Source organism: Prionailurus bengalensis, chromosome D4 (genome assembly GCF_016509475.1).
Source record: "Prionailurus bengalensis isolate Pbe53 chromosome D4, Fcat_Pben_1.1_paternal_pri, whole genome shotgun sequence".
Lineage (NCBI taxonomy): Eukaryota > Metazoa > Chordata > Mammalia > Carnivora > Felidae > Prionailurus > Prionailurus bengalensis.
The window spans coordinates 66190755-66208430 of NC_057359.1; the positions used below are offsets into that span (position 1 = coordinate 66190755).

Below are 17676 nucleotides of genomic sequence, written 5' to 3' on the forward strand. Positions count from 1 at the left end.
TGAAAAAATATTATATATGCATTATGATACACATACATACACGCATTTTTGCTCATATATAGAATATCTCTAGAAAAAGAAACAAGAATAGTTATCACCAGAAAATGAAATGGATAGCTGATTAACAGGAATGGAAAGTTGGCTATTTACAGTATATCTTTTACTACTTTTTGAAATTTTGGCACTTTATGAATAGATTGCTTATTAGTTAAAAAGCAACATTAAAGCTCTTGAGATTCACTGCCTGCCTCTCTCTCTCCTTTCACTTACATCACTACATGACATATACTACATCAAACCATCCATTGTCATAGGACACAAGGCGGTATGTTTGAAAATTGTTCTAACTTGTTCAGTATTACACACTACATGAGACTTGGAGACTAATAGGTACTCTAAATATAGTCAAATTTTCAATACTCAAGATACTTAATAGTATCATTAGGATTTTCAGGCCCATAACCATCTCCTGTCCCACCATCAAGCTGTAAACTATTCTTTGACCAGGTTAAGGGTCTATCCTTATATCCTATGTCATTTCCTTTCCATTAAATGCATTATTGCTTTTATGAGTAGTAAAATTCCCCACAAAATAATAGCTCAATAAATAATAGCTCAATATGCTAGCTATTATTCTTGTTCCATTCTCAATTCCGTTGTCCACCTAATGTTATGAGGCACTTTGCTCTGAAATAAGGATCCATCTTCTCATTTTCAGACCATAACTAGTCTTCTTGGGATCACCCAAAGCCAAATCTGATTTTCCTGTTTTAAAATCCTCTTTGCCCTAACTTTTAAAATTATTTAATTTTTTAGAAGATTTCCATCTTATAGAATTTGTCATACTTTTCTGGGTTAGGTCTCAAACCACTTGAGACCCCCAAAGGCATTAGGTACACCAGGGGTTCTTTGAATACTGAAGATTATATGCACCCCTGTGAAAAATCATCTCTGCCAAAACCATGGTTCCATTAGCTATCCCCATGCTACATGATATTCTAACACGCACATTCCATACCACTGTCAGGCACACAGACTTTGGAGGCAAACTTAGGTCACACACCATCTCTGCCTCTTAACTAGATGGCCTGGGTACGTTTCTGATTATCATCATCCTTGGTAAAGAATGAAGATAAAAACACTTATATCATAATATTTGTTTATATGACTAGAGGAGCTGGTGCATATAATGCAAATAGCACAACAATGGTTCCCATTGTCAGTGGTTTCCTTCATGCCTCTCTGTTCATTTCTTCCTTCTTTTTTTTTTTTTTTACATCTCTGAAACAGTCATTTCTTTATCAAGTACATGTAGCTTAAAAGCTTAATCAGATCACACACAATGTTCTGACAAATGGTATTATTTCATCCTACATACAGATCCTAATACACTTTATCACAGTCACCCCAATCTTCTGGACACCAGAAAATTAGGTGCCAAAATGGCAAAAATCATCTCAAGTTCTGCCTTATATCAAATTCAATTCTCTCTATAAAAATATAGGGTTGTAGTAAGGTACCAGTGTGTTCCTTGTCTTAAAACACATGACTAACTTTTTTGACTAAGACTATTTTAACATTTTTAGCAAGCCTCTTGACATAAAAAGGAAAAGGAAAAGGAAAAGTTACTCACTTTTACAATTATAACCTAATGATCGAAAAGCAGATATTCAAAATAGTCCCCAATACTGCATGCAAACATACTAGAATAATGCCCAAGCAGGTGTCTTTCTGGCTATGCATTGCTTTGGTATATTTTCTTTTTCAGTTCACAAAACGATACTGTTCACTTTCTTTAAAAAAATCCAAATTGGTCATAGGATCCTCCTCGTATGTTATCTCTGTATAAAGAGGCCCTAGAACAGTACCTGGAACACAGTTCACCTGGTTCTTAAGTGACTGAACCAAATGGAACTGAGCTGTTGCTAGAGGACCAGCGATGACTTGTTTACCAAAGAACACAGTCTACTGTACACCCTATAGTAAGCCTCAATTCGCTCAAGTAAATAACAGTGTCCAAATACGATGTAACACACTAAAAAGCTGAACATTAATAAAAAGTAACTCATCCTGCTGGGCAAATTCCTTCCAGTTGGTTGTGCAGTGGTCTTTGCATACAGAACTGCTCTTTTGGTCTCATAGCTCTTTTTCCCCCACCACATCGCAGTCACTAGACCCTTAAATTCCCTTTCTAACACTCAATCTCTCAATGAGAAAAACACCTCATGTTCAAAATTGACACTTTTAAAGCATCAGCCCAACTCCTACTTATCGATGATAAGTTTGTTTCCTGCCTTTGCAGTAACTTACCTTCAACCCAGAGACTGCCTGTCTCTCTAGGTTGCAGCAACAGATGATTTTGTCCTGCTTTTCTACTTGCAGCCAATCTTCATGACTCCACATTAGTAGCTGAGCCTCCAAAGAGGCAGCTACTAGTGAGTAATCATTTGGCCATAGAAACTCACTGATTGTTTGACATTTATAGACACATGACTGTTACAGGTGTGAATACAAAGATAAATTCTGCTAGTTCAGACAAAGCACCATTAGATTCTTCTAGTTCAAAATAGGAAGGAAATTGATACTTAACCATACATTTTAGGAATGGGGCAATTTCCCCATAAAGCGCAGGCTAAAACACTGCCCCATTGTGGACCCACAAATATCTAAAGAATCTGCTCCATGCTTTAGGACACAATTTAAGTGTTCTTAAGGACCTCTCTAAACCTCTATGAGCAACTTTAAATTGCTTCATAAATGAAATATGTATAAAACATGAGACTTCAGAAATAAAGCCCTAAAGACCTAATTACAAGAGGCCCATTACACTGTTTCACACAAAAATCATAAAGAGGCTCATGTATAGTCATCAAAATTTCCCCAACTGAATTCTCTCTCAATTTTTCAATCTCTTTTTCTCCCTGTCTTACACACATGCAAACACACACACACACACACACACACACACACACACACAACCTTTTTGGAAGTATAGATTATTTACTGTACAATTTTATATTCACTTTATAAATTATCTTATAATAAAAGTTGACTTTTTGAATGAACACATATTTACATTGTAAATATTCTAAAAGTAATACACAGTCTTTGTACAGGAAAGGAAAATGTTTTTTTAGAAGGAAGGAAGGAGAAGGGAAAAGAAAGGCAAGGAAAGAAAAGATATCCTCAGATAATATATAAAGGTTTAAGAAACAAAGCTGAAAACAACCATAGTTCAGAAAGGAGCCTGATATTCATTATAAAACAACATAATAAATCAAGCTAAAATCATTTGCCCCTCTAAAGATCCAATGATGAACCTTAAGGCTGCTTACTTTTGAATGATATTTTTCTCTTTTTCTTTTTAAATCATTTTCAACAAAATTAGTTCAAATCACTTTGTTAAAATCGAATTCTAGAAGTGAAATGATGTGGCCAAAAACAGTGACGATTTTTATGAATCTAAAAGATAATACTAGTTTATGCTTCCACCAGTATTACAGTACTGCTGATTTTTCTCTTGCTCTTGTCATCAATGATGCTTTCAATAGAGTGGAATTTTTTTTTTGGTAATCTACAGGGCTTAAAATAGTATCTCATCATGCCTTTTAATGGAATTTTTAACTACTATAATATTTAACTTTTGTTGTGTCTTAAATAGCTGTATTGTCTTTTATATGTGTTGTATACTCATGTCTTCTACCCATATTTCTATTAAGTGTTTTATATTTTCTAAAATCACTGTTTATATATTTATTATATACATACTCAATTACTCAATGAAGCCAATAGTAAGAATTTCTATGAATATAAAAATGCCCAAGATGCAGTCTCTACCTGTCCTATAGGTAGTAATAAAAATTTCCATGTAATCAGATGATTTCAATAAAAGGTCGTAATGCTGCAATTAAAATGATGGTTTATGGGCACCTGAGTGGCTCAGTGGTTAAGTGTCTGACTATTGATTTCAGCTCATGTTCTGAATGATCCTACAGTTCTAAGATCGAGCTGCAGATAGGACTCTGTGTTGGGAGTAGAGCCTGCTTGAGATTCTCTATCTCCCTCTCCCTCTGCTTTTCCCCCACTCTCTTTCTCTCAAAAATAGAAAATAAAATGATGGTTTAATGTGCTATGGAAGTATAAGTGACAAGTAACTCAGAATCAAGACACACTTGCCAGGAGAGGTGATACCTGAACTTTTTGAGTGGGATTTTGAGAGGTAAATAATATGAGGAAGGACATCCAGGAAGAAGAAACAATAACACCATGGTATAAGACAAGAAATGGCATGATGAAGGCAGGGAAATAAAAATAACGCAGCATCACAAGAATATAAACAGAGAGGCATATGGGGGCTGGTGGAAGATGAAACTAAACAGACCAAAGCAAAGATGACCTCATATGCCATACATATCAATCAGGGATTAGTTACAAATGATAGAATACACTCTGAATGGGAAAAAATATTTCATTTATTATTATTAAATAATAGTATGGAAGTGTTTCTATGCAATAATTCCTTCCCAGAATTGTCAGGAAATTTAAGTTTTCCAAGTCACAAAATCCTAATTAAATGAGAATTGGAAAAATAGAAAAGTCTTTTAAAATAAATTTCCTGAACGGAAAAACCCTGTAGAGGCTGAAGTATTAAATAAAGCATATCGGTATTATAGTGATAACATGTATGCCTAGCAATTTGAACATATGGATACATCAAAACAGATGACTTGTTTTTCTTTTCTTCAGAATTTATTCTGCAACACTGACAGGGAAAAAACTATCTTCATCTTCTCTTCTGAGGAGAAATATGCATATTAAAATTTCTACTTCCATCTGGGTGGCTCAGTTTGGTTGAGCATCTGATTTGCTCAGGTCATGATCTCACCGTTTGTGAGTTAAAGCCCCACACCAGGTTGACTGCTGTCAGTGCAGAGCCTGTTTTGGATTTTCTGTCCCTCTCTCTCTCTCTGCCCCTCCCCTACTTGTTCATTTTCTCTCTCTCTCTCTCTCAAAATTAAATAAGACATTAGAAAAGATACAATATAATTTCTACTTTCTTTAATTAAGTAGATTCAAAAATTTAAAGTCTGATAGAAGACTAGGCCCTAGGTCAGTCATCCCAGAGAGCTTATGGAAGCAGTTTGATTTAAGCTAAAACAAACAAACAAACAAACAAACAAACAAAAACAAAAACAGAAAGTAGAGTCTGAGTATCCAAAATGGCCTGTGGGTCAAACACAATATGCTTGACTCTAGAGGTTTTCTACATACCAGGAATTCTTCAGGAAATAAAAGTCCTTTGAGTGTGTTTATGGAAACTAATAGGTTTTTATGTTTGTTTGTTTGTTTGTTTGTTTGTTTGTTTGTTTGTTTTGAGAGAGAGAGAGCACCCAAGCTGGAGAGGGGCAGAGAGAGAGGGAGAGAGAGAATTGCAAGCACACTCTGTGCTGTCAGCACACAGCCCATTGCAGGGCTCCAGCTCAGGAAGTGGGAGAGCAGACCTGAGCTGAAATCAAGAGTCTGACGCTTAACCAAGTGAGCCACCCAAACACCCCACTAATAGGTTTTTACAGCCTATCTCACTAGGGTGTGCTTCTAATACATCAATAGTCTCAACCTTTGCCATCAGATTTAATCTGTGCATATCTAGGATGGAAGTTAAAGGGACTTATATAGAGTTCATGACTGTTTGATATTCCTGCCATTAAAATTAAAAACTGAACTTGGAAAAGTGACATTAATATACCCAATTACCACAAGCACTTAACTCTTATTTGCCTATGTAAAATATGTTAATCTCTAACATCTTCTAACTTTACTGTTCCATCAATATAAAATTTATCCAGCCTAATGGATTTCCTAGAATGTGGCTTACTCTTGAACACACTTTCTCATTCCTGTTGGCCTGTAAATTAGAAATGTTCTTCAGATAGAGTAAAAATGTGAGGAGGAAGCCAAGCAAAATCAAGATAATATCACATCCTGTGTGACATCCCCCCAAATCTACCTTCTCAGATCACTAAGGTGACAAAGCTATTAGTAAGAGAGACAAGACATCAATGCAGGTCCACACTAGAAATCAAGAACTTAGATACTCTTCTAAGTTTTGGAAAAGTATTGGAATGATCTCAGGATATCAAAAAGCCTGGCTTCTCCTAAATGGGCATGGATATGACGCCATCTAACCCAACACTTGTCCACATTACTGTCTAGACCAATAGACTGATTTTTTCAACCCAGTTTTAATTTTGCAAAATTTTCTTTATGCTAGAGCTAACATGTAAGGTGAAACAAAGAAAGAAGATAAAATAAGGACGTTCTGATTGATTGCATAGGCTCCATCCTTAAGGCATTTACCCGTTTCCCTCAATAGTCCCAAATGCTTGCACACTTAGTTCCACAGGAAAGATATTCTCCAAGAAAATAGTATCTCCAATGACTTAGGAGGATTTTGAGATTAATGTGAAACTACAACACAAGGCTCTCCACTGGAGAATGTGGGTGCAGTTTTGAGGATTTTTCTGTTTTGCTTTTCTCACAACAGAGAACTTATTTATTTTGAAAGATTTGATGAAATGATGTGTATGAAATAGGACTATGTATAAAGGTGAACATAAAAAGACATATAATACCCAATTCCAACATTGCAGTATATACAGAACACAAAAGATATTGTTCAAAACGCTTGAAACCCATCTCCTAGTGTTAGAGTAATAGGTGACCTCTTTATTTCCCTCACCCTACTGTCTGTATCTTGCAAATTCTCTATAGTGAGCATGCCATAATATTGAAATGCTGTATGCTTTTTCATTATGAAAAATTGCTAAATAATATAAAAGTGCAAAAAAAGTAAAAGTAACCAAACTTCCAACATAATTCTAAAGTTTCAACGAAGTCCAATGTGTTCACAGTCCAATCACCTTTTCCTTTAACTTGCTAAAGAAGCTGCTATGAAGCTGCCTCCTTCACATCCTTGTTTCTGAGACTTTAGATTAAAGGATTCATCATTGAAGTCATCGCCCCATAGAACATGGATATCAGTTTGTCAGTAGCACTGAAATCATCTGATTTAAGTGTGTCTTTAGACTTGGGCTTCATGTACATGAAGAGAATGGTTCTGTAGAATATTATTACCTCAGATGGGCTGAGCAGGTGTAGAATACTTTGTTTCTCCCCTTAGAAAAGCAAATATGAGGATGCTGACAATGATTAATGTGTAAAAGATAATGATAATTAATAGTCAATATACAGTGTTGTGACCATGAGCCTGATGAACTCACTGCCTGAGATGTCAGCACAGGCCAGTTTCATGATAGCAAGAAGTTCACAGGAGAAATGATTGATGACATTATTCTTACAGAAGGTCAATTGTACCACAAATGCAGTTTGTACTGCAGAGTTGATAACCCCAGAAAACCAGGACCCAGCTGCCATGGGCACATATGAATCCTTACTCATAATGAGAGGATATCTTATAGGGTTTCAGGTAGGCACATACTAGTCTGTGCTGCAGAAAGAGCTATGGGGACTCTACCTATAGTTTCCCCAGATTTTCCTCTTCCCAGCCCTACCCTGCTTTGGTAAAACTGTAGATTCAGTCCACATTACTTCACTCAGTCCTCATTGGAACCCTCTTGTCAGTGCCCTGGATAATTAAGAGGTTCTTTATGCAGAACACATAGACACAGATTTCTTATGTTTTCTGTCTGGATTAAGCCTGTCTATGGCCAGCAATGACCTCAGGGCTAGCATCCCACATCTATGACCTTTATGCTTACAAGGCCAGTTACTAGCAATCTGATCTTGGGCAATTAACTTTTATGTCTCAGAATGCTCACCTATAATTAACAGTCTCATTGTGGTGTTCTTGGGAGAATAAATAAAATGGTGCATATAAGGCACCCAGCATATAATAAGCACTATTTTGGCTTCCTTCATCTTTCTTGACTTATTTTTTCAAATTCTTTTACATATCCATCCCAAATTTCATGCTCCTACAAGAGTCACTTTAAATTTTTATCAATCAGGAAAACCTGGGTGGCACAGTCAGTAAAGCGACCACCTCTTGATTTTGGCTCAGGTCATTTCTCATGCTTCAGGAGTTTGAGCCCCACATCAGGCTCTGCATTGACAGTGCAGAGCCTGCTAGAGATTTTTCCTTTCTCTCTGCCTCTCCCCTGCTTGAAGTCTCCCTGTCTCTATCAAAATAAATAAATAAGTAAACTTTTTAAAAAAATACATTTTGGGGGCGCATGGGTGGCTCAGTCAGTTAAACGTCTGACTTTGGCTCAGGTCATGATCTCGCGGTTTGTGAGTTCAAGCCCTGTGTCAGGCTCTGTGCTGACAGCTCAGAGCCTGGAGCCTGCTTCAGATTCTGTGTCTCCCTCTTTCTCTGTCCCTCCCCCACTTGTGCTCTGTCTCTGTCTATCAAAAATAAATAAAATGTAAAAACAAAAAAATTTTAAATACATTTTTATCAGAGAGGAGCCAAGATGGCAGAACAGCTTAGAAGTTTTTTGTGTGTCTTGTGTGCATGAATACAGCCAGACCAACACTAACTCATCCTGCACAGCTAGAAAACTAATCAGAGGATTACACAACACTATGAACAACCTGAACCACACAATTCAGCAGGTACAAAACTCAGAGAGGTGAACTGGGGGAGAGAGAAGCTGCAGAGGGCAGGGAGTCTCTTTTACATGTGGAGACAGGATAGAGATGGTGGGGGGGAGCATACGGGCAAAGCACTCTCCCCAAAAGCAGCTGGAGAGAAAGTGGAAAAATGGAAACAGTTTTTTTTCCACTAAACTAAACTAAAAAGGGAGAAAGGAGAAAGGAGAAAGGGGAGGGTTTAAATTCCCTCCTTTAAGACTCTATAAACAGGGGGAGTGCAGAGTCTGAAACTCCACAGCTCCATACCTGGCGGTGCTCTGGTGGGAAGGGCGAATCCGCAGGAGCAGAGTGGAGTCTGGGGTTCTTCAGGCCACACAGGGAGAGGTGGTTCCCCTGCTGGGAGGACACCTGCTAGAGGCTATGTGGGTCCCCAAAGGCAAGGCCCCAGTGGACCCGGGAAAACAACCATGTTTGCTGGTGCTGGAACAGTTTTATTAAAAGTGAAACCTACTGCCAGACACATGTTGTGTTTTTCCATAATCACTGAAACGCTGCTGCTACACTATCTCGTGAACTTTTTCTGGGGCTCGCTGGCACCCAGCACAGTCTCTGGGCATTGGCAGCAGCACAGTCTCGCAAACGTTCCTGGGTGAGGCCGGCACCTGGCCGTTGCTCAGTGAGACCCTCCTGCAGAGGGGCAGAACAGATCAAAGCCACAGTCCCTCAGAAGTAAGGAATCAGGAAAAACAGCCACATCTGAGACAAAACTCAGGACGGTGGTGCTGCTTGGGGCTTGGTCACAGACTGTGTAAAAGTGGGGAGTGGAGAGAAGCCAAACACAAAGGATGGGTGCGCTATTGCTGATGGGGGAGAACAGAGTTCCAATACTAGAGACTGGGTAGCTGGGTGACGCCATTTTCACCACTCCCATGTATGCACATACACACCTACAAGCACCACAACAATCCACCCTAGTAAGCTAAGCAGCACCAACTAGTGGAGAATGGAGCAGGTACATTAAGCCCCACCTAACTAGGCCAACCTCGCTCGTAAGGAATAAAAGTCTTTCCGCCTGCTTAGTTTATGGACTATAAAGCACTTCATAGTTTGACTTCTAGGGGAAAATGAAGTAATTTCAGTCACATTTCAGTCTATTCGCCAGTCCATCTATTTAATTTTATTTTTCTTTGTTGTTTTTTTTCTTTCTTTTTTCTCTTTTTCTTGAATACAGAAAGACAAAAAATTCATTTTTATTTTCAATTTTTATTAAAAATATTTTAAATTCTTTTCTACTATATTTTTTACTTTTGTGTAATTTTTTTCAAATTCTATTTTACTTCCATCATTTCATTTAAGTCTACTTCAGTGTATTCATTTTTTCAAATTTTCAAATGGTTTTCTTTTTTTTCTTTCCCCTTTTTCATCTATCAAGCCCCTTTCAAAACCCAGACCAAAACACACCTAGAATCTAACACCACTTATTCGATTTTGTGTGTTTTTTTAAATTTTTTTAAATTATAATTTTTTTAATTTTAATTTTTTTTTCAACGTTTATTTATTTTTGGGACAGAGAGAGACAGAGCATGAACGGGGGAGGGGCAGAGAGAGAGGGAGACACAGAATCGGAAACAGGCTCCAGGCTCCGAGCCATCAGCCCAGAGCCCGACGCGGGGCTCGAACTCACGGACCGCGAGATCGTGACCTGGCTGAAGTCGGACGCTTAACCGACTGCGCCACCCAGGCGCCCCAATTTTAATTTTTTTTAATTTTAATTTTTTTGCACATTAATTCCTTTTCTCCCTTCAAAATTACGAAATGAGGTATTCACCCCAAAAGGAAGAGCAGGAAGAAACGACAGCCAGGGACTTACCCAATACAGATACAATCAAGATGTCTGAATCAGAATTTAGATCGTGATAATGAGAATACTAGTTGGAGTTGAAAATAGATTAGAATCCCTTTCTGCAGAGATAAAAGAAGTAAAAGCTAGTCTGGATGAAAAAAAATGCTATAACTGAGCTGCAATCTCGGATGGATGCTGTGGCGGCAAGGATAGATGAGGCAGAACAGAGAATCAGCAACATAGAGAACAAACTTATGGAGAATAATGAAGCAGAAAAGAAAAGAGAGGGAAATTAAGGCAAAAGAGGACGATTTAACAATTAGAGAAATCCATGACTCATTAAAAAGGAACAACGTCAGGGGCGCCTGGGTGGCTCAGTCAGTTAAGCATCCGACTTCAGCTCAGGTCATGATTTCACAGTTCATGGGTTCGAGCCCTTCATCCAGCTCTGTGCTGACAGCTTAGAGACTGGAGCCTGCTTCTGATTCTGTATCTCCCTCTCTCTCTGCCCCTCCCCTGCTCCCACTGTCTCTCTCAAATAAATAAATGCAAAAAAAAATTAAAACAAACAAAAAAAAAAACAGGAACAATGTAAGAATCATAGGGGGTCCCAGAAGAGGAAGAGAGAGAAATAGGGGTAGAAGGGTTATGTGAGCAAATCATAGTGGAAAACTTTCCTAACCTGGGAAAAGATAAAGACATCAAAATCCAGGAAGCACAAAGGACCCCCATTAGATTCAACAAAAACTGACCATCAACAAGGCATATCACAGTCAAATTCACAAAATACTCATGCAAAGAAAGAATCATGAAAGCAGCAAGGGGAAAAAAAATCCTTAACCTACAAGGGAAGACAGATCAGGTTTGCAGCAGACCTATCCACAGAAACTTGGCAGGCCAGAAAGGAGTGTCAGGATATATTCAATGTGCTGAATCAGAAAAAAAATGCAGCCAAGAATTCTTATTCCAGCAAGGCTCTCATTCAAAATAGAAGGAGAGATAAAACGTTTCGCAGACAAACAAAAATTAAAGGAGTTTGTGACCACTAAACTGGCCCTGCATGAAATTTTAAGGGGGACTCTCAGAGGGGAGAAAAGATGAAAAGATAGATAGATAGATGGATAGATAGATAGATAGATAGATACCCAAAGCAACAAAAACTAGAAAGAACCAAAGAACACTACCAGAAACCCCAACTCTAAAACAACATAATGGCAATAAATTCATCTTTCAGTACTCACTCTAAATGTCAATGGACTCAAAGCTCCAATCAAAAGACATAGGGTAGGGGCGTCTGGGTGGCTCAGTGGGTTGGGCGTCCAACTTTGGCTCAGGTCATGATCTCATAGTCTGTGCATTCAAGTCCCGCATCAGGCTCTGTGCTGACAGCTCAGAGCCTGGAGCCTGCTTTGGATTCTATGTTTCCCCCTCTCCCTGCCCCTCCCCTGCTCACGCGCTGTCTCTCAAAAATAAATAAACCTTGAAAAAAAAATTTTTAACAAGTAAATAAAGACATAGGGTAACAGAATGAATAAGAAAACAAGATCCATCTATATGCTGTTTACAACAGACCGACTTTAGACCTAAAGACACCTTCAGATTGAAAGTAAGGGGATGGAGAACCATCTATCACGCTAATGGTCAACAAAAGAAAGCCAGAGTAGCCTCACTTATATCAGACAATCTAGACTTTAAAATAAAGACTGTATCAAGAGATGCAGAAGGGCATTATTATATCAAAATCAAGGGGTCTATCCACCAAGAAGACCTAACAATTGTAAATATTTATGCACCAAATGTGGCACCCCCAATTATATAAATCAATTAATCACAAACATAAAGAAACTCATTGATAGTAATAACATAATAGTAGGGTATTTCAACACAGCAATGGACAGATCATCTAAACAAAAAAACTAACAAGGTAACAATGGCTTTGAATGACACACTGGACTTAATAGATGAACTTAATAGATATATTCAGAACATTTCATCCTAAAGCAGAATATACATTCTTCTCCAGTGCACATGGAACATTCTACAGAATAGACCATATCCTGGGACACAAATCAGCCCTAAGTAAGTACAAAAAGATTGAGATTGTACCGTGCATATTTTCAGACCACAATGCTATGAAACTCGAAATCAACCACAAGAAAAAATTTGGAAAGGTAACAAATACTTGGAGACTGAAGAACATCCTAGTAAAGAATGAATGGGCTAACCAAGAAGTTAAAGAAGAAATTTAAAAAGTATATGGAAGTCAATGAAAATGATAGCACCACAACCCAAAACCTCTGGGATGCAGCAAAGGCAGTCATAAGAGGAAAGTATATAGCAATCCAGGCCTTCCTAAAGAAGGAAGAAAGATCTCAGATACACAACCTAACCTTATGCCTTAATGAGCTGGAAAAAGAACAGCAAATAAAACCCCAAACCAGCAGAATACTGGAAATAAAGATTAGAGCAGAAATTGATGCTATCAAAACCAAAAAAACAGTAGAACAGATCAATGAAACCAGAAGCTGGTTCATTGGAAGAATTAATAAAATTGACAAACCACTAGCCAGTTTGATCAAAAAGAAAAAGAAAAGGACCCAAATAAATAAAATCAAGAATGAAAGAAGAGAGATCACAACCAACACAGCAGAAATAAAAACAATAATAAGAGACTATTATGAGCAATTATACTCCAATAAAATGGGCAATCTGGAAGAAATGGACAAATTCCTAAAAACATATACACTATCAAAACAGAAACAGGAAGAAATAGAAAATTTGAGCAGACCCATAACCAGTAAAGAAATCGAATTAGTAATCAAAAATCTCCCAAAAAACAAGAGTCCAGGCCAGATGGCTTTCCAGGGGAATTCTACCAAACATTTAAGGAAGAGTTAACACCTACTTTCTTGAAGGTGTTCCGAAAAATAGAAATGGAACGAAAACTTCCAAACTCTTTCTATGAAGCCAGCATTACCTTGATTCCAAAACCAGACAGAGACCCCACTAAAAAGGAGAACTATAGACCAATTTCCCTGATGAACATGGATGCAAAAATCCTAAAGAAGATACTAGCCAACCAGATCCAACAATACATTAAAAAAAATATTCACAGGGCACCTGGGTGGCTCAGTCAGTTAAGCGTCCAACTTCGGCTCAGGTCATGATCTCACGGTCCGTGAGTTCGAGCCTGCGTCGGGCTCTGTGTTGACAGCTCAGAGCCTGGAGCCTGCTTCGGATTCTGTGTCTCCCTCTCTCTCTGACCCTCCCCCATTCATGCTCTCTCTCTGTCTCAAAAATAAATAAACATTAAAAAAAATTTAAAAAATATTCACCACAACCAAGTGGGATTTATACCTGGGATGCAAGGTTGGTTCAATATCCACAAAACAATCAATGTGAATCATCACATCAATAAAAGAAAGGGCAAAACCCATATGATCCTCTCAATAGATGCACAAAAAGCATTTGACAAAATACAGCATGCTTTCTTGATAAAAACCCTCAGAAAAGTAGAGATAGAAAGATCATACCCCAAGATCAAAAAATCCATATATGAATGACCCAACACTAATATCATCCTCAGTGGGAAAAAACTGAGAGCCTTCCCCTATTGGCTCTGCAATCAGACAACACATGGAAATAAAAGGATCCAAACAGGCCAGGAGGAGGTGAAACTTTCACTCTTCGCAGATGACATGATACTCTAATGTAAAACCCAAAAGATTACAAGCAGATGACATGATACTCTATATGTAAAACCCAAAAGAACTGATCCATGAATTCAGCAAAGTTTCAGGATATAAAATCAATGCACAGAAATCAGTTGCATTCCTATATACCAACAATGAAGCAACAGAAAGAGAAATCAAGGAATCAATACCATTTAAAATTGTGCCAAAACCCATAAAATACCTAGGAATAAACCTAACCAAAGTGGTGAAAAATCTATACACTGAAAACAATAGAGAGCTTATGAAAGAAATTGAAGAAGACACAAAGAAATGGAAAAAGATTCCATGCTCCTGGATAGGAAGAACAAATATTATTAAAATGTCGATACTACCCAAAGCAGTCTACATATTCAGTGCAATCCCTATCAAAATAACACCAGCATTCTTCACAGAGATAGAACAAATAATCCTAAAATTTGTATGGAACCAGAAAAGACCCCGAATAGCCAAAGCGATCTTGAAAAAGAAAACCAAAGCAGGAGCATAACAATTCCAGACTTCAAGCTATACTACAAAGCTGTAATCATCAAGACAGTATGGTAGTGGCACAAGAGCAGACACTCAGATCAATGGAACAGAATAGAGAACCCAGAAATGGACCCACAAACGTATGGCCAACTAATCTTTGACAAAGCAGGGAAGAATATCCAATGGAATAAAGACAGTCTCTTCAGCAAGTGGTGCTGGGAAAACGGGACAGCAACATGCAGAAGAATGAACCTGGACCACTTTCTTACACCATACACAAAAATAAACTCAAAATGGATGAGAGACCTCAATGTAAGACAGGAAGCCATCAAAATCCTCAAGGAGACAGCAGGCAAAAACCTCTTTGATCTTTCCCACAGCAACTTCTTACTCAACACGTCTCTGGAGCCAAAGGAAACAAAAGCAAAAATGAACTATGGGACCTTACCAAAATAAAAATCTTTTGCACAGCAAAGGAAACAATCAGCAAAACTAAAAGGCAACTGACAGAATGGGGGAAGATATTTGCAAATGACATATCAGATAAAGGGTTAGTATCCAAAACCTACAAAGAACTTATCAAACTCAACACCCCAAAAAACAAATAATCCAGTGAAGAAACGGGCAAAAGGCATGAATAGACACTTCTCCAAGGAAGACATCCAGATGGCCAACTGACACATGAAAAAAATGCTCAACATCACTCATCATCATGGAAATACAAATCAAAACCACAATGAGATACCACCTCATACCTGTCAGAATGGCTAATATTAACAACTCATACAACAACAGATGCTGGCAGGGATGCAGAGAAAGAGGATCTCTTTTGCATTGCTGGTGGGAATGCAAGCTGGTGCAGCCACTCTGGAAAACAGTATGGAGCTTCCTCAAAAAACTAAAAATAGAACTACCCTACAACCCAGCAATTGCACTACTAGGCATTTATCCACGGGATACAGGTGTGCTGTTTCCAAGGGACACATGCACCCCCATGTTTATAGCAGCACTATCAACAATAGCCAAAGTATGGAAAGAGCCCAAATGTCCATTGATGGATGAATGGATAAAGAAGATTGGTATATATATACAATGGAGTATTACTCAGCAATCAAAAAGAATGAAATCTTGCCATGTGCAACTACGTGGATGGACTTGGAGGGTATTTTGCTAAGTGAAATTAGTCAGTCAGAGAAAGACAAAAATCATATATCACTCATATGAGGACTTTAATAAACAAAACAGATGAACATAAGGGAAGGGAACCAAAAATAATATAAAAACAGGGAGGGGGACAAAACAGAAGAGACTCATAAATATGGAGAACAAACTGAGGGTTGCTGGAAGGATTGCGGAAGGGGGGATGGGCTAAATGGGTAAGGGGCAGTAAGGAATCTACTCCTGAAATCATTGTTGCACTATATGCTAACTAATTTGGATGTAAATTTTAAAAACTAAAAAATAAAATTAAAAAAAAGAAAAAAATTAATAAACTTAAAATACCTATGACAACTGGACTTGTCACTTTCTTTTTTTTTAAGTTTATTTATTTATTTTGAGAGAGAGCGAGAGAGCAGAGGAGGGCCAGAGAGAGAAGGAGAAAGAGAGTGAGAGAGAGAGAGAAGAAGAAGCCCAAGTGTGGGTCTCGAATCCATGAACCATGAGATCATGACCTGAGCTGAAATCAGGAGTCAGACATTCAAGCAGACACTCTGGAGGAGTTGTGGGAGGGGGGATTGGCTAAATAGGTAAGGGGCATTAAAGAATCTACTCCTGAAATCATTGTTTCACTATATGCTAACTAATTTGGATGTAAATTTTTAAAAATAAAAAATTAAATAAAAAATAGTATTAATATTAATAGTACTACTAAGAATAATACCATCCTAACAAACATCATTGATGGTATTTTACTTTGGGAATTTACTATAATTAAAATTTTAAATAAATTAATTTCTCTTAGGCTAACATTTCTTAAAATAAAATGTTCTTATGCCTGAAAAAAAAAAAAAGAAAAAGAATTTTCTCCAAGCTCAGGAAGGCAATTTAAATATTTCTTTCTCTTATGGATTTATGCACTTTAATAAGCCATAGCTTTAAATTGATTCAGGAGAACGACTTTCAAAACTTTTGAAAAGTTCAAGAATAATCCCTTAACGACTTAATTATATTACATCCATACTGTATTACAAATAGCCAGTCAGGAATCTTGAGGATGTGTCTTATACCATTCTCTATAATCATATACTGTTGAAATCCTTAATCCAAATATATTCCAGTTGCTGGTCATACCTTTGTTCATCCTACCATGTCTTATTGATAATATAGTAGAAAGACCTCACTTAGCTACATTAGCTCTTAGTTATTAATAGCAAGAGTAAAAACTTACAAATTTCTAGGCACTGTTATAAGAATTTATATATATTAAGCTAATTTGTTAAATTAATGAGTGAAGAGAAAACGTGTTTCATTGTACAAAATAATCTAAAAATTATTAAGTTGAAAATCAGAATTTACTGGTGCTTATGCATGGCATTTTGAAATTCACAAGAAATTCAGAAAATTTGCAACCATACAGTGAAAACCTAGAAGCCATCAAGCTATTCAGTTTTCTTATTGTAAGTCTACCACCTAATTTGTAACTGAATCCCACTCCATACTGTAAGCATCTCCAAAGAATTTGCCTAAATAGATATATACCTATCCCCCACACTAATTGGCATAAAATCACCACCTATCTATTTTTTTTTAATGTTTATTTATTTTTGGGAGAGATAGAGACAGAATGCGAGTAGGTTAGGGGCAGAGAGAGAGAGGGAGACACAGAATCTGAAGCAGGCTCCAGGCTCTGAGCTGTCAGCACAGAGCCCGACATGGGGCTTGAACTCACAAACTGTGAGATCATGACCTGAGCCGAAGTTGGGCACCAACCGACTGAGCCACCCAGGTGCCCCACCACCTATCTAATTTAAACAATTAGGAGGTAATGGTGAAAACATGTATAAAATCCCAGGTACT

At 37.6% G+C, this 17676-nt stretch overlaps 1 pseudogene; it reads right to left on the bottom strand.

The window, feature by feature from the left end:
* Nucleotides 1-3989: 3989 nt before the first annotated feature.
* Nucleotides 3990-7476, bottom strand: LOC122474412 (annotated as a pseudogene).
* Between the last annotated feature and the right edge of the window lie 10200 nt (nucleotides 7477-17676).